This window comes from Budorcas taxicolor, chromosome 13 (genome assembly GCF_023091745.1).
Source record: "Budorcas taxicolor isolate Tak-1 chromosome 13, Takin1.1, whole genome shotgun sequence".
Classification (NCBI taxonomy): domain Eukaryota; kingdom Metazoa; phylum Chordata; class Mammalia; order Artiodactyla; family Bovidae; genus Budorcas; species Budorcas taxicolor.
This window is the reverse complement of record NC_068922.1, coordinates 19287222-19306388: the sequence shown is the minus strand read 5'-3', so window position 1 is coordinate 19306388 and position 19167 is coordinate 19287222.

Sequence of the window (19167 nt, the reverse complement as noted above, 5' to 3'; positions counted from 1 at the left end):
TGGGCCTCCAATTCCAGCAGGTCTTCAATGCATGTTCGCATCTTTGAAAGTGTGCACCTTGAAGGTTCATATATAGGGAACTTACTATATAATAGGATCAGTTGATGCTTTCAAGGATTTGAGGGACTCTTATCTTAAAGCAAGGCCATCTAATTATCTTTGCTTGACTCATGCCTGTGTTTTTTGCTATTCAGTGAAAATGGTTATATACGATGCACTACTTTTAAATTTTCAAGAGTAGATTTGGAGCATTCTTATCATTATCCTTTATTCTTCCTTTCATGACTCAATAATATTTTTTGCACTTTCATTTAGCCTTTAAAAAATAGAATGATGTATCCAAGGATAGAGTCAATTACAGAGTGACTCTGGTAGCTTTTGCTTCAAAATTACTATATTGTGCTATTTTTAATATCAAATTGCCATTGTTTGGAGGCAAAAAGATGACTTCAAAATGGCTTCAACAATCAAGAGTGGCATTTAAGAAATATTATCCTCAATCCTGTTACAAGTTTTCAGATGTATTCTTATGACTGAAGATTGTTTTGTAAAAGCTTTAGACTGCTCTTCTTCTCATTGATGTTGTAGTCTAGAAATATTTAGACAGCTTTCTCTTACATCTGACATATCCTTGAGGCTATCAGAAAGACTAGCTCCTTTTCCCAACACCAATTTGCTATTTCTTATATATCCAGGGTGGAGTTTAGAAAACCCGGGTGACATGATCAATAAGCCATTTTGAGAATCGCTCAGAACTCCATTTTATCTTTAAAAAAATTTTTTTTAAAAAACAATCTTTAAAAATCAGAAACCCTGGCATAGCTCTCTCCAACTGTGCCACAGAAGGCCACAAGGATGTTGGTGCTTTTTCCTGTCTATTTTTGTCCCCTACGATAGCATAGCCCTGGAAGGGAGCTTTAGAAGTCATCTATCTGTGCCTTTGCTTTCCTGCTAAACATCACAGAGAAGAGATAACCGAGCCTGATCTGAAAGGTGAGGTGGTGAAAAACATTTCAAAATTAACTGACAAATATTTGTGCTTACTATGTTAATAGAACAGTATGGAGAGACGAACATGATGCTATCCATACCCCACAGGACCTTGCATTTCACCTGGGGAGAATAGACACGTTTATGTCCATAAGACTGCCATCAAGAGCCTCCCGACTTTGGTGTAGATCTTGAAGATCTGACTTACTGATCACTGCAAATATCTCCTCTTGACTTTCCTGCCTTTGATCCTATCAGTTTATCACTGGGAAAGTCCAATTGCTAACAAATTTTACCCACATCCAAATTCTAAAGCCTTTAATTTATGATAGTTAGAGGTTTAATGACTAGTTTAGAAATGGTCGGCTGGGAGACAAAATTTGGCTTTGCCATTTATTAACCATGTGGCCTTGGCAGTATTACTTTATGCGTTTGCCTTTTGATTTTATGTCTGTAAAATGGGGGAAAGATAGGCTTGAGAGATTTTCATGTTGAATTTTCAGAATAGTATCTGATATGGGTAAGTGCCCATCATATGAAATGGTATTTGTTCAAAAGTCATTCAGATGTTTCATTGTACCTTTAATGCCTCATGTCATCTGCTTTCTGCCTGCTTGTTTCCAGATGAAACTTCTCATTTGTGTGATTAATGGTGCAATGATTCAACTGTTGATCACAGAATACAGTTACATAGCTGACTCAGTCTTTCTTGTTGATTATTAATGTCATTCTTACTCCAAATAAGTATGAATAGAAAAGAAAGGGTCAATTACTATTTTCTAAATACTATCTTTGTAACATTGCATCCCAAGTCTGCAAAAGAACTGTAGCGAAAAAGGTGAACCAAACATAAGACTTTCCCTCAAAGATTTTACTTTCCTGTAAGAACGGCAGCCATATAAATAACTTTATTACTCTCTCATTCTGAAGACTGAAGGGCCAACCATGGGTCAACAAGCATTGGATTTACAGCACAAAAGTAAAACACCAGAAAAGAAAACCGACCCCAAAGGAAAGAGAAATAATTCAGGGAGGGAAAAAGAACTAAAAAAAGTACTCAGAAATTATGACTAGTATTCTCAGAGGGTTTTGAGAAGATGGAGCAGTATTCATGGGAGGAGAACATGAGGTGAGTCATCCAAGTCAGGTAATAAGGATCTTCACTCCACTTTGTTGACAGTGTTTGAAAAGCTGACACTTCTTCTGGACTTAGCTTCCAATTCTGTGACATGCTTGACACAGGCCACGACTATGTCACCATCATCCCATTCGATATATATATGCTTTGTCCCAAAACCTCGTTCATTGGTGAAGTCCTAGTGTTAGTATATTCATTGCTTGGAAAGTGAAAGTTGCTCAGTTGCATCCGACCGTTTATGACCCCCTATACAGTCCCTGGAATTCTGCAGGCCAGAATACTGGAGTGGGTAGCCGGTCCCTTCTCCAGGGGATCTTCCCAACTCAGGGATTGAACTCAAGTCTCCCACACTGCAGGAAGATTCTTTACCAGCTGAGCCACCAGGGAAGCCCCATTGCTTGGAAGATATTCATTCCAGACTGGATGAGTGTGTGTGTGTGTGTGTGTGCGTGTGTGTGCATGCACCTGCAGCCTTGTGTACATGTGGTGTGCACATGCTCAGCATCATGGTTTCGATTTGTTCTCTTCTGTTTTAGAAACTTCTATCCCTTTAGCTACGCACACACTGCAGCTTATGCAATCATGTGATTTTGGAGCTTAAGAACCTTAAAAATGATCTCATTTTATAAGTGAGAAAACAGAGAATCAGAGATGTTTCCAAACATCACATAGTCATTTAGGGGCCCAGCTCAGGTCTGTGGGTCTCAGGCCTGATAAATACCAACTAAAAACTATAGAAGGTTAGAGGAACTTTAATAGGAGAGGAACTTGAGCTGAGCCTTCAAGGATGTGTAGGAATGACATGGCATCTCTGTTCCCTTCTAAGTGGAGGGTTGAGGGAATTATGTCAGGTGTTTCAACACCATTTGAGGCATAAATGTGTAAGATTTGTCAGAGGACAGTGAGTAGACAAGGGGGAGAAGTTAGACATCAGACACTAACAGACCATGAGGGTGTTACTTGGATGGGAAGGGTATCCAATGCCAAAGGAAAGGATTCTATACTTGATCCTGTAAGCAGTTAGGAGTGAGGAAAGCTTGTTGGATAGGAAAGGAGCATGTTTGGTAGAATCTCGGGAAAATATGTGTTGTGTTGTTAAACGGGATTAATCGTATTGTAAAGAAAGTGGACGATCAAACGGAGCCATCAAAGAATGAAAATCATTTAACAGAGATCATCTAAGAGTGCAGAGAACTAATAATCTCTTTAGGAAACTGCTTCTACTTGGAGCCATTCTATAATAAGACAAGGAGAAGGACAAATTCAGATAAGTATTTCACTTGGTTTTTAAATGACTATACAGGAATATATATACGTCCTTAAATATGTTTTACTTATATTATATACGTGCTGCTGCTGCTGCTGCTGCTAAGTCGCTTCAGTCGTACCCGACTCTGTGCGACCCCATAGACGGCAGCCCATTAGGCTCCCCCGCCCTTGGGATTTTCCAGGCAAGAACACTGGAGTGGGTTGCCATTTCCTTCTCCAATGCATGAAAGTGAGAAGGTAAAGTGAAGTCACTCAGTCGTGTCCAACTCTTAGCGACCCCATGGACTGTAGCCTACCAGGCTCCTCCATCCATGGGATTTTCCAGGCAAGAGTACTGGAGTGGGGATATATCCCTAAATATGTTTTGACTTCTTTCTGCTTTAAGCATGATTAATCTTTTTTGGCTTTCTCCATTGACTTCCTAGATGTTCTTTTTCCTGGTTCTTTTTCCATCTGTATCATTGATATTGCTCCTCTCTCTTTTTTTTTTTCACACTATGACCTACACTGTCATCCCTATCATTCCACCCTTAGCCCTCTTTTCTTCATATTAAAAATGTTCCTAGTTGAAGCTGGTCCCGTTCATGACTTTGTAGTTGCTGTTTAGTCTCCAAGTCGCTAAGAGTCAGACACGACTGAAGTGACTTAGCAGCAGCAGCAGCAGTCTCTAAGTCATGTCCTACAGTTTGCGACCCCATGAACTGTAGCCTTCCAGGCTCCTCTGTCTATGAAATTCTCCAGGCAAGAATACTGGAGTGGGTTTCCATTTTCTTCTCCAGGGGATCTTCCTGACCCAGCAATGGAACCCACATCTCGTGCTTGTCAGATGGATTATTTTTTTTTACCACTGAGCCACCTGGGAAGCCCATTCTTGGCTTTAACTCTCACATAGAATCTGTGATTCCTCGAATCCATCATGATCTCTCTGCTGTACTTCAAACCCAGATTTCCATGTAGATGGGCCAGAGTCAATTCAAATCCAAAGGGTCTCAAATAATATTGTCTCCCTCCTCAATCCAGTTCCCCCAACTTTTCTTAGATTCTTCATCTTGGTTATATCATCCCTCAAGATACCAAAGCTTGGAGCTTGGAAGTCTCTGTGGCTCTTGGAGGTCATCCTAGCTCTGGTGTTCCATTCTACCCTGTTATACCACTCTCATATCAAATCTGCTTGAACACCTTTTATGGTCTCTTGTATGTACAGGATAAAATTCACACTCATAGCGGGATAAATATATTCCTTTATAACTTGGTATCATATTCTTTCTGGAATCATGTTCTGCTGGTTGACACTAATCACCCTCTTGCTTTAAGGAACCCTACTTTGATGGGATTTGCTCATCCATCTACCTCCTCATTCTTCAAAGCTGACATGGAGTATCAGCTCGCTTATGAAGTCTTCCCCAAACCACTGGCTCCAAGATACCCTACCTTCTGTGTTCTTGGTATTTTGTTAATTCTGCTTATGTGGTGTCTTCTGGTTACTGATGTGGTCTTCACCTCCTTTCTTAGACTATAGGATCCTCAAGAAGAGGGATTCTATTTTATTCATCTTTTTCCCAGGGCCTCACAGTGTGCCATATAAAATTCTGCTAAACTGAATAGAGAAATCATACAAAGGTTGACATGGGGGATATTTTCTTTCTGATTTTAGCATCCTAATTATTAGAAGCTGTGGGAGGCCTGGGAGGAGAACCAACTCGTGATGGGCATCTATTTTGTGCCGTGCACTACGCAATGTGGTTTCCATCTTTGCTCATTTGATCCTCGCAGGGATGTGATAAAATTAGTATTACAATCCCCACTTACATACAAGGAAAATGAAGTTCAGAGAGTTTGAGTCACCGGCAGACTCTAATTTTTAGATTTCAGGTCTTGGAAGTCAGTAAAAACTAGGACAAGGACTCAAATTAACTTGAGTTCCCCTAAAGCCATAGACACATTAAATGACTCAGAAGAAGGCAAAGTGGTTTGAGTTCTAGGGGAAAAGCTATATAAATATGATAATAACATTTTCTTATTCCAAACCCTTTCAATGGCATTGTTTTTGCAGACAAACGCACTAAATTCCAATTCTGCAGCCTAGTGTTAGGAGCCCAGAAACTGGGTAGTGACAATCATTTCCACTCTTCACTGCCATGAACTCTGCCTACACACTCTGTCCTGTGGGAATGAGGTCCATGGATTATGCATTCTTCAGCCTTCCAACTTTTGTTCATTTTTCCTCTCACTCTTCTTTCCACCTGGAATGTACTTTGTGAGAAAGACACTCACAAAGCTAATGAGCTTACTTAGCCTTATCCTAATTAAATATATGGCTTTCCTCAGCTTTTGGAATAAAAAAGTTCTTTATGGGCTACCATTGCACATTCTGTGGCAATTCAGGAATGTCCTGTTAGAAAAAAAAAAAAATCCCTCAAAAGCAGAACAGATCTGCTTTAGTAATGACAAAAGAGACTAAAAAATTGGTACTCCATCAACATGATGGAAGATTGCCAGAAACACTGCTTGAAGCAGGGAAAGATGATTGAAACTTAAGGACATAGAAAGTTGTTTTTTTTTTTTCCATTGGAAGATAATCGCTTCGTAATGCTGTGTTAGTTTCTACTGGACAATGACATGGGTCAGCTATATGTATACATATATCCCCTCCCTCCTGAGCGTCCCTCCCAGCCCCTGCGTCCCACCCACCTAGGTCATCACAGAGCTGAGCTTCCTGTGCTCGACTGCTTTTTTTTGTTGTTATTTTTTAACAACCCATTCTGAACAAACTTACCACATCTGTCAGTCTCCTAAACTTTCCCTCAGCTTATTTTTTCACATACCCCATGCCCAGTACAGTTATCTATAGCCCTGGCCGTGGCAGAAGATCAGGATGGCCTTGTTTCTCTGCCTACTGGATTTGGTCCAGAATTAGCCAAACTTTGTTTCATTCTCCAGTTTTCAGTCAATCTCTTGTCCAGCATGTATAGTACAATAATTGCACAGTTAGACAATGGAGCATAACGAATATTTCCTAGCACTTTCAACTCTTTTTTCTGATTATGATTCACCAACTCAGGGAAGGGGGTGGGAAGCCCGTGTCTCTAAAGAGGATTGAAGCACAGCTGTGGGGTGGGTCCCCCCATAAGTCTGACCTCAGAGCTGGTATGCTGCTGCAGCTAAGTCGATTCAGTCATGTCCAACTCTGTGCAACCCCATAGACGGCAGCCCACCAGGCTCCCCCGTCCCTGGGATTCTCCAGGCAAGAACACTGGAGTGGGTTGCCATTTCCTTCTCCAATGCATGAAACTGAAAACTGAAAGTGAAGTCGCTCAGTCGTATCCGACTCTTAGCGACCCCATGGACTGCAGCCTACCAAGCTCCTCCATCCATGGGATTTTCCAGGCAAGAGTACTGGAGTGGGGTGCCACCGGTTTCTCCATCAGAACTGGTATACTTGGGATAAATTCCCCACAACCTTCCCCAACCCCACCAAAGTGAGTCTACTTTTGTTCGCATATTTTTGTAGGAGGTTAAGCTTTTCATGTGCAAAGTTTTACTCTAGATGATCAATGGGGTAAACTTGTGTAACATTCAGAGAAACAGAACATCAGTATTACCTATTGCTTGAGCATTATGGCTGTCTTCTTCAAAGAGTGTATTACATCTCTTAGAGAAAAAAGAGAAAAATTCAAAGAACTTGAGGCACAGAGGATTGTTATGTTTACAATCTCTTATTTGAAATCCCAAACCAAACAGCTCTGATGCCTTTGTTTACTTATTTATTTACTTATTGCTACTCATCTGGAGGCCGAAACTGACCAACTTGGACACCTCACCTGATTTGACTTGTTGCCAGGCTCTTAATGATCTTTATTTGTCCTGCTTCATGTGACTATTCACCATTTTGCTACATAAATATTACTGTGTTTGATTCCAGAGCACCACTGTATGGACCCCATCGGGGTGTGACATGGGTGTCATATTAGCTTTGTAAAATTTGAAAAACTGAATAGTGAATGCATCTGGCCAAAGGAGCTTTGAATTACTGATTAAGATCTGAAATGCAAGAGGAACTATCTTGATTCTGAACACCTCTTTTTTTGAGACAGTATAACCTATCCCTCTGGTAAATCACACCAGCGATTCTTCAGTTTTATCAGCATCTCAAATCCACTGACCTCCCTTCTGTCCTTGTTTCAACCACCCATCCACCCCTTTCCTCTGCTTGCAATTTCTCCTCCTGCATCTTTACATATCAGGTTCTTCTTTATCACTCAGGCTTCAGTTTAAAAGTCACCCTCCAGTTCCTCTCTGCCACATCCTTTTGTGTGACAGAAATCCTGGTCTTTGTTGGTCCCTTCCTCTTAGCCTTCACATCTAGTTAATCAATGAGTTTTATTTTCTCTCTGCCATCTGGTAAAGCCCATTCGTTTCTGTCCTTTTCTGCTGCCATCACCCTCCTATAAGCCACCTTCCCCTCTTGCCTGGGCTCTAGCAGTAGCCCACCAGCCATTACCCACATTTGTATCTGTTCCCTTACAATCTGTGCACATCCAGTCACACAGCTGCCTTACGTAGACACTTCAGTGGTTTCCCATTGCTCTTAGGATGCCTTTCAGAATTCTTAACAAGATCTCTTAAGTCCCTGAATGATCTGGCTTCAACGTTTCTCTTCAGGAGCACCTTTCCATACTTAAATATTCTTTAGTTCCTTGACCATTTCATACCCTTTCCAGTTAAGCACATGCCTTTTCCTGACATGTGACACCACTTTACTTTTTCCCTTTTGCCTTCTTAACTCCTGTTCATCCTTCAAGTCTTAGCTTAGAAGCCATTTTCTCAGGGTCAGTTTACTCCACTCGCCATATAACACATAACATCCAGTACTTCCTGGTTGCAGAACATATTAAAATTATATGTAATCATTCATCTTTATTGCCACCTCCCTTGCTAGAATATGTTTCATCAGCCAAAGTGTCATGAGCTCTGAGGCCAAATGGCCTGGTTTCTAAATCCTGGCTCCTGTTCTCCCTGGCTGTGTGACCTTGAGCAGATTACTGAGACTTTTTCAAAGTTAAATTAAAGTAATTACAGCACCATCCATATAGACTTGTTTTGAGGCTTAAATGGGTTAATAAACAGAAAACCCTGAGTGTCGTGTCTGGCAGATAATAAGCACTCAATAAATCATTATGATTGTCATCACTGTTATGAGGGCTGCCTCATTCATCATGGCACATCCAATAAGTATTTGTTGAATAAGCAAATAATATTTTCATGAGTCAATTAAAGTTCGAAATAACGTTATTAAATGTCTAAATGTGCACTAGGCTCGTTAGGGGATGTAGAGATTAATGAGACATAGTTTTCACAATCAAAGAGTCTTCAACTCAGCACTTGAGAGTGAGATACATTAATGGGGTGTCCTCAGAGAGAAGAGCTACAGCTCTTACATCTTGGTGTCCTGGGCACCTTCCCCAAGCCTAGTGCCTACTTTGTGCTCCATATGTGCATGCTGAGTGGGCAACCACCTCATTGTCTCACAGAGGCAAACACGGGAGCTCAGGGAGAGCTGGAAAAAGCTGACCTGAGGAAATGGCAGAGAATTCTGCCTTGACAGGTAGGGTTTTAACAGGGAGAGCTCAGAGGATGGGCTGGGGAGTGCAAGGAGGTGGGGGAGGCATTCCAGGAAAGAAAATTAAAAGCATAGGGCTGGGGAAGCCAACAGACACAAGCAGTCCAGACCCATGCAACGGTGGTTCTCCCATGCGGTCCTTGTTCTAGGACGAGTGGCACCAGTATCACCAGAGAACTTGTTAGAGACGCAAGTTCTTAGCCCTCCTAGATTGACTGAATCAGAAAAATCTGGGGGCAGGGGAGATACCCAAGTCTGCATGTTCATGACTCAACCTCCGGTGGATTCTGATGCTTACTAAAGTTTGAGAACCTTAAAGTTTGAAACCAATGGGTCTAGAGCACTGTAAAGGTGTTCAGGAGATTCATGTGGTAGCAATGATAGCACAGTTCAGGGGTCCCGTATACAACCAACAGGTAAGCATAGACGTTAGTAGGAATTAGAATAAACACGGTTGTGCTTTGACTGAACACCACTGTTACCACTGAACACCATTATATAGTTCTTAATTGATTTTTTTTTCATCCATATATTGGGGCTGAAAAAAGGGGACTTTAGCGTAAGGCATAAAGTAAAAAATATTGATGTTAGAATATATGTTATTGAGAAGCACATGATAATATTTCTGCAAATTTGCCCCAAGGTGACCTTCACCAGATCCATAAGGCAAATATCAACATTCTTATAAGGCTCATAATGCTTAAAAAATAAAGAGGAAAAAAAAAGAGGAACACAGAAAAATATAGTGGTTATCATATCTAATTTGGTTTTTTATCTAATAAAAATGTATTATTTGGCAAGTACTTGCAAATAACAGCCTGCAAACTCCTTTCATACCATCATTAGAACTTAACAATTATGAAAATAAGCCAGTTTGATTTTAAAGCTGTAAGATTCAGGAATTCTAAACATCAACTACTAAAGTAGTCAAATCTTGATGATGTAACATATAATTAAATTTTAATCTACATTTTAATATACATCAATCCAGAAATCACATACAAGATCATTTTGAAACTTGTTACTAAACCATCCTTTTTTCATATATAATTAAAGTAAATCAAATACTATGTGTCATGTAATAAATCAGAAAAAGCTAAATTATTTTATGCATGGAATTAATATTATAGAAGACTATATTAAATGAATTTTGTAATGTGATTTCTAATAATACACTGATCTAAAAATAAGAGAAAACTTTTAAACTTAAAATGAATTCATTTTATACCATGAAAAACTTATAAGGAAGAGGTTCAGAGATACAAGAATTTGGAAAATTCAGACTAGGCACAGGGGGTGTGTAGATCCAGAGGCTGGTGGGGAGAGAGACGCACAGCCAAGAAGGTAATGAAGAGAAGTTGAGTAGATCTTAGGTGTGGGAAGTTTGAAAATCCTAAAAATAAATGGAAGCTGTGGTTTTGGAAGAGAAGGGATTTCTTTTCCTGAGATAAAAGGGGGGAAAGGTATGACTTTAAACATTAAAAAAATTTCTGTGCGTATCAAAAGTCAGAACACTCATTAAGTGTTCCTAGTACCGTCTCAAGATTCTGGAACAATTGGTCTATGGGATGAAAGTCTCCTGTGATCTGTGATCTGTGTTCTGGATTTCTTCACTTCTGATCTCCTCTGGGACCTATCCCATGGGACCTCCCCCATGTACCGTCTTTTCCTTTCCACTCACCCACCGTTAGGCTTCCCTGGTGGCTCAGATGGTAAAGAATCTGCCTGCAATACAGGAGACCTGGATTCAATCCCTGGGTTGGGAAGATACCCTAGAGAAAGGGGTAGCAACCCACTCCCATATTCTTGCCTGCATGGAAAGAGGAGCCTGGCAGGCTATAGTCCATGGGGTAGCAGAGGGTCGGACATGAGTGAACAACTAACACACACATGTACACACTCGCCATTAGCTTAGGAATAGAAACATGTTTTAAACCTGTATTCTGGGTTACCATGACAATACCGCAGGCCGAGTGGCTTAACAACAAGAGATTTATTTTCTCATGGTTCTGGAGGCTGGAAGTTCAAGATCAGGGGGCTATCAGGGTTGGTTTCCACTGACACTTCTCTTCTGGGCTCGCATGTGGCCACCTTCTTGCTGTGTCCTCACATGGAACTTCCTCTGTGCACTAGCAGAGACAGAGAGGGAGAGAGGTCTCTGGTGTCTGTTCCTTTCCATAGAAGGACATCATCATATTGGAGTCACTGTAACTACCTCCTTGAAGTTCTTTTCTCCAGATAGAGTCACACTGGAAGTTAGGGCTTTGACACATGAATTTAGGAGGGGAGAGATGGGGAACACAATTTCTTCTATCACAAAATCTCTGTATCTCTATACAGTGTCTTTCTTTCTTTTCTGATCTTTGGTTTTGCTGGTCCTTGTTGCTGTGTGAGGCTTTCGCTAGTTACAGCAGGTAGACTTCTCCAGCTGTGGCTCTCAGGCTTAGTTGCCCTGCAGCATGTGGGATCTTAGCTCCCCAGCAGGGATCAAAACCATGGAAGGATTTGACTGGAAGGTGGACTCTAACCACTGGACCACCAGGGGAGTCCCTGCATACATCTCACTTCTGTTTTTCCTCCACATTCCTGGCCACGTAGTTTTAGAGAGTAGTTAATACAGACTACACCTGCTGATATCTTTATTTCTATTTCTTTGGTAGAAGATTCCTTTTGTACATATGTGACCCTGCCCACTACCCTCTTCTTCTATCATGTGAAGACCAGAGATCAAGACAAGACTTGATTTAAAAGACAATCCTGAAACATCTGTTTTCCTTGCTTAATATTACATAGAAGAAATTCTCAAACTATTATTGAAAGTAAATTTTATTTTAAATACACCCAGCTTTTAGCCACTAAAGAATGTGGGGTTTGAGCACTTGTAGATGAATGTCATTGTTTCCTGCCTTTATCACTTGTCTCCGCTTCTTCATGAGGTTGGAAGGTCGGATGGTCCACATCGTGCTCTGGACTCCATGCATCCTTTTCCTGAAGTGTGGATAGATAAAGAGGGGGCTACAAGCCTGACTGTCAGTCTCCAATCCTCATCTCTGTCTTGGAGACTCAGACGCCAAGTAATACAACTGTTCACACTAGGCAAATGCAAATATAACTGAGCAGAATTTCTTTTTCTGTGTATATTTTGATGATTGAAAACCTGGGTACCACCAGTCAGCTCACAGAGAAGAAATGTTACTATATTGTACTCTGTGGAAAGGAGCATCTTTCAGGCCTTTCAAAGATTCCCCATAAGGGAGACTATAAATCAAAATGCTATGCTTCATCGGAAGTTAAGATTTGTGCAAAAGAAATTCTTATTCTTATTGTAGTTATGTATTGCATATTATTTAGATTATATATTAAATTATATAACAATAACAGTTTTAAAAATCTTTTCATGTTATTTTTCATATTAAATGTTCAGCATGCTATTTTAAAATGTTTTTGTTTTTCTAAACTAGCCTGATGGAATTAAAAGGGAGCTTTTGTTTGTAACTTCATAGATTTCTATGTTATTTGAAGTATTTTAATAATGAGATGCATGATTTTCATAAAGAAAGGAAGAGATAGTGAGAAGAAAAGATAGCTAGGAGTGCCAATGTATCTGTATGTTCTTTATCTTGGCTTGATTATAGAACTTCTTAAAAGGTCATTTGGTAAAGTGAAATAAATGACTTGGAAAAAATACTCCTAAGGGAAAATTGTTTTTGAACAATTAAATCATAATAATAAGAATTTAAGCCATGTTGCAATTAGTCTTTTCATGAACGCCTACAACTCCAAAATGGTTTTTACAAAAATGAATCTTGGCAACCAATTAATGGTTGGTCTAGTCTAATTTATTTGATTTTCTTGAGGACAGAGAAAGCTGAAGAAGATTCCTAGAAATGATAGCCATTTAAGGTATTCATACATGATAATATTTTTTTCAAAACCTCTTTATATGGATTATAAATTAAACTATTGTACCTTCTTTCTTCTTATCAAACACACTGCAATAACTTTGAAGCAGTCTGCATTCCTATGCTTTAAGTAAACCTGCAGGATGCAGACATATCCTATACACAGTGAACCTTAGTATTTTCTTTTGTTAAAACGAACCTAATAAACTATCTTCAGTAATTATTGCCAACTTTATTTAGAAGCAAGTCTCACCATCTGCATGCTAATGTTTATCTTTATAACAAACTATTGTTCATTAAATGTAAAAAAGCACTCTCTTACTTACTTAAATATATATTTACATTTAATTTTTACAAGTAAAGCAACAGGGACAAAGTTGCAACATTACTGGTTATTTGCTAAGCCAAATCTCTCCCTCTCTCTGTCTCTCTGTAGTAACTAGAAAGCTAAGAAATAGCTTTCAGGGGTAGCTCATGGAATGTCTTATTACATGCAGATAACATGCTTCTGTGAGCTTAAACAAATATATCTGATACTTTATGTTTTAGGTTCACATCTTAATACATAAAATGCCTTTTATATTCTTGAATATGGACCCTTTAATGAGTCATCAAAAACAAGACCAAATATTTATAACAAACACATACCCTTGTTATTCATTTCACTCAGCACATTTGTGAAAGATGATTGGATTGATATAAAAGGACAGAAAACCATAAATTAATTGATAGTGCTCACATATAGTTTAAAAACTCAAAAATTGCCACTTATTTCTTTCTCAAATATCCTGTGATCAAGAGCTTCATAGTAGAGTTATATGGGCATGATTGTGTCCCAATGGGAGATGAGGTACCAAATACTCAAAATTGTATCACTTGTGTCTCTCAAGGGCTTATGACTAGAAACAAAAGCAAACCAAAACAAAACATAAAATCCTACAGCAACATTAGCAAATTACCAAAATGGAGGAAAATGTTGCTGATTTTTATGTTAAGGCTGTATATTGTCACCCTGCTTACTTAACTTATATGCAGAGTACATCATGTGAAATGCTGGGCTGGATGAAGCACAAGCTAGAATCAAGATTGCCAGGAGAAATATCAATAACTTCAGATATGCAGAGGATACCACCCTTATGGCAGAAAGGGAAGAAGAACTAAAGAGCCTCTTGCTGAAAGTGAAAGAGGAGAGTGAAAAAGCTGGGTTAAAACTCAACATTCAGAAAACTAAGATCATGGCATCTGGTCCCATCACTTCATGGCAAACACATGGGGAAACAATGGAAACAGTGAGAGGCTTTATTTTTGGGGGGGCTCCAAAATCACTGCTGATGGTGACTGCAGCCATGAAATTAAAAGACGCTTGCTCCTTGGAAGAAAAGTTATGACCAACCTAGACAGCATATTAAAAAGCAGAGTAGTTACTTTACCAACAAAGGTCCTTCTAGTCAAAGCTGTGGTTTTTCCAGTAGTCATATATGGATGTGAAATTTGGACTACAAAGAAAGCTGAGTGCCGAAGAATTGATGTTTTTGAACTGTGGTGTTGGTAAAGACTCTTGAGAATCCCTTGGACTGTCAGAAGATTCAACTAGTCCATCCTAAAGGAAATCAGTCCTGAATTTTCACTGGGAGGACTGATGGTGAAGCTGAAACTCCAATACTTTGGCCACCTGATGCGAATAACCGATTCATTGGAAAAGACCCTGATGCTGGAAAAGATTGAAGGCGGGAGGAGAAGGGGACGACAGAGGATGAGATGATTGGATGGCATCACTGACTCGATGGACACACGTTTGAGAAGGCTCAGGGAGTTGGTGATGGACAGGGAAGCCTGGTGTGCTGCAGTCCATGGGGTCACAAAGAGTTGGACACGACTATTTGTTGTTTTTTTTTTTTTTCGAGTGACTGAACTGACTGACTGATGTCTCTTCTCTGTCATCTGATGATAAGTCTTATTTCTTCTGTCTGCAGGCAGAGGAAGAAAAAAAGGAGAATTGAAAAGAGAACGAAGGAGCAAGAAGGGCTTGAAGGGAGACAAGAGGAACTGGGCAAAGTGAAAACACACAAAGGAGTTGTTTTATCTGACACTCCACAGGGCCTGGGCTTCCGTTGTGGTTCAGCTGGTAAAGAGTCTGCCTGCAGTGCGGGAGACCAGGGTTTGATCCCTGGGTTGGGAATATTCTGGGCAAGAGAATTCCATGGACTGCATAGTCCATGGGGTTGCAAAGAGTCAGATACGACTGAGTGACTTTCGCTTCACTTTACCACATGGCCTTGGGGAAAGACATAGCCCTCCTTGTTTTGCTCTTGGCCATTCTTGCCCTGCTCAGTCTGCCCCCTCCTGTTCCACCATGACCCCAGCATCTATCTGTGACACGTGTGCCCAGAGGAAAGTTGGCAGAAGGCCTCCCTGTGGTTTCAGTGAAACCCAAGTAAAGGTCCTTCAGATGTTTGTGACCTTGGGGAAGCACATGTGCTTCCCTGAGCCTGTCTTTTGTTTCTAAAATGGGAAAACTGCTGATGTTACAAAGTGTTGCAAAGGAAAAACAAGAATAACACACATGTCCACACATGCACACACTCACATCCTGCCCTTCCCCTAATCCTAAACAGGCATGGTTTATACAGTCTAAGAAATAAACACATAAATAAGTAATAAAACCTCTCAACTCATATATTTTTTTGATTACCCAAGTGAAGACAAGACACTGTGTAGAAAGGAATTTAAATAATATATAACTCTCAAAATAGTCACTGACTGCCTTAAACTGCTATATTCTTTTGGAGTTTTTCTTCAATGAATATGCATACATATATTTTTATTCCAAAACACAGATTTAGTTATCATTCTGCAACTTGCTTCTTGAAGGTGACAATACAATTCAGACACCTTTTCATGTCAATCCACATACTAGGTCAATCTTGCAACATTTAACAGTTGTCACTTACAAGGCTGTGTTATAATGTAATATAGAGCATCTTCTGGATGGACATTTAGGTAGTTTTGCTGACAAAGGTCTGTATAGTCAAAGCTATGGTTTTTCCAATAGTCATGTATGCGAGAGTTGGACCATAAAGAAGGCTGAGTGCCGAAGAACTGACACTTTCAAACTGTGGTGCTGGAGAAGATTCTTGCAAGTCCCTTGGACAGCAAGGATATCAAACCTGTCAATCCTAAAGGAAATCAACATTTGAGTATTCTTTGGAAGGGCTGATGCTGAAGCTGGAGCTCCAATACTTTGGCCATCTGATGTGAAGAGCTGACTCAGTGGAAAAGACCCTAATGCTGGGAAAGATAGAGGGCAAGAGCAGAAGGGGATAACAGAGGATGAGATGGTTGGATGGCATCACTGACTCAAAGGACTTGAGTTTAAGCAAACTCAGAGAGATAGTGAAGGACAGAGAAACCTGGCGTGCTGCAGTTCAAAGAGTCAGATGCAATTAGTGACTGAACAGCAACAACGAAACATACCTATTACCTTCAAATTTCCCTTGTGTTATTTTTTGTATATGTTTGTGTGTGTTTGGTAAGAACACTTGTGATCTGTCCTCTTAACATTTAAAAATATTGTAATTGCAGGGAATTCCCTGGTGGCCTAGTGGTTAGGATTCTGTGCTTCCACTGGAGTGTCCCACATTCAATCCTTGTTTGGGGAACCGAGATCCTGCAAGCCTCAAGGCACAGCCAAATAAAAAAGTATACTAAAAAATACAATTCCACATCACTAACTATAGTTGCTGTGTTACCTATACACGGTTGTACATCAGATACTGTCTTGCAGATCACAAGAACGTCATCCAGCATAGCAGACACCTTATCCTCATTGAAAAAATCATAACTTCCTCTTCCATCCAGACCCTGGCAACTACCATTCCATTCTCTAAGATTGCCAGCTTTTAAAATTGCCAATATATTTATTGCCAGTACTTTAAATTTCAGTGTTCCAAGCCAGAACATCAGGATCACCATCCAACTTCTTTCTTTCATTTCTTAGCTTCCTTCCAAACTGACACCACACTCAGTGACGATTCCTCCAGAATGTCTCCTAATCCCATCCCCCCGTATTTATCTTCTTCGTTACCTTCACAGCTCTGTTAGCAGAAACTTCCAACAGTTCTCCAAAATCCATTATTTTCTTCTCGGGCACTTCAAGAAGCACATAGGTTCCTTACGCTCCAGGCGTGTCCATAGAGAAGGACAGAGAACAGAAATGGCACACATACCTTCCAGGCTTGGCCACTAAGACCCGCTGAGGTCTTCATCGTCTGCTGGCTGAATGCTGCTGATGGTGAGGTCCGTGGGATGGAGGAGCCACAGATGCTGAACCTGGGTCTCTGAATGACTGTATGGCGATGCCCCACTGCCTGGAGCAATGTTTCTAGCATTGAGCTGTGATCTGGTCACTTTGTTACAGCCATCAGCTTGCATTACAGATGGTGACCTTCTCATCTTTCATTCACACTATTGTAGTCAGCCTCTTCTGACATCTCTCCACCTGCTTCTTCCCCTTCCAGTAGCCGTGACCCCGGAATGATCCTCTGAACCACGCTGAGGGGCAACTTCCTACTTTGAAGCCATCAGGAATTCAACACCCTTCATTACACGGCCACTGTTTCATGGAGGGGCTCTTCAATCCTCCCACCCAGCCTGGGTGCCTGCATACACTGACACCCATAGTGTTCGATGCATCCAAGCAGGATGAATCAATGCAGGGTGTTTGGTTTAGAATCAACATAATACAGCCTCTAGGAAGCAGTTTCATAAAGACAATTTTGCCATATAGGACTATTAATTTGTGCATAACAATTGGTGAAAATAGTGATTTCATGGTTCACCTCTTCGGGTGGGGTAGAAGGGCATACTTCTGTATTACTGATTTATGCCCCCAGCAGTCAAAGCTTAAAAAGGCCTAAGAGCTCATCTAGAACCATTTTCTCAGGTTACAGGTAAGGAAACTGCCATCCAGACAGCTGGATGAACCCGTGGGTCAGGCTCCTTGGAGCTCCCAAGCTAGCCCAGCCCCATGCTCAGATTTGCCTTCCCTGACACTAGGCTGTCCCTGTGGGTAGCAGCCCAGAAAACAAGCGACATCCTCCGTCCCCTGTCTGCTCTGATTCTGCTCACTTGCAGGCTCAATTTAACCCTCTATTTAAAACCTCAAACCAGCCTAGCCTGTTGGTTCTCCCAATCTTGGTCTCCCAGCAAGGGACACGGTGTTAGTCCTGGCCTCTTAATCTGCATCCCCATTCTCAATAGACTGAACTCGAGGCTGCGAGGGTGCAGAGAAGTCGTCTTTCGAATGCAGTGGGAGGAATAGTGGGTTTATAGCTGTGATTATACCCCACAGATGACAGCTTCTTCTGAAAAGGTGTATTGTTCTCTGTACTTGGGTCTAGAAGCTGGTCAATGGCTCTGTTTTGAAACCAGTGGTGCAGTGAGCCAAGCTTTTGGCTCGAGGGGATTCTGATCCAGTGGGAAGACAGGCTGTGAAGACACTGTGCTTTGGGTCGTGGTCGTGGACATGTGAGTGAACTGAAACGTCACAAGACATTTCTGACCGCCCGTTCTGGCGCAATCACCTTCTCAGATGCCGCTCCTGTCCTCACTGGGGCTTCACCACAGCTCGCTCTGTCTCCTCCCTGTACAGGGAGGGTATATCCCAGTGGGAAGATCACAGTAGGAGAAAGATTATGCCATCGGAGCTGTACTGGTTATATTTTGATGTATAAAAAACTGGATTCTAAAAAAAAACCCCTGACACAAATGAATTTATTTACAAAACAGAAACAGACTCACAAACTTAGAGAACCAACTTCCGGTTACCAGAGGGAAAGGGTGGGGTGGGGAGGGATAGCTAGGGAGAGTTAGCCGTGTACACTCTGTTATGTTTAAAATAGATAACCAACAAGGACCTACTGTATAGCACAGGAAACTCTGCTCAGTATTCTGTCATAACCTAAAGGGGGAAAATATTTGGAAAAGAATAGATCCGTCTATATGTATAACTGAATCACTTTGCTGTATGCCTGAAACTAACAGAACATTGTTAATCAACTATGCTTCAATCTAAACTAAAAAATGTTTAAAAACAACCTGAACTGAGTGACTTAAAACTACAATGGTTTATTATCCCCACAATTCTGTGGGTGAGCTTCGGGTTCTCCTACTGGCCTCCCCTGGGTGCGCTCGTGGGACTACTTTGAACTGAAGGATCTGTTGGGGCTCGGTTGGCAGAGCTGGGCTGG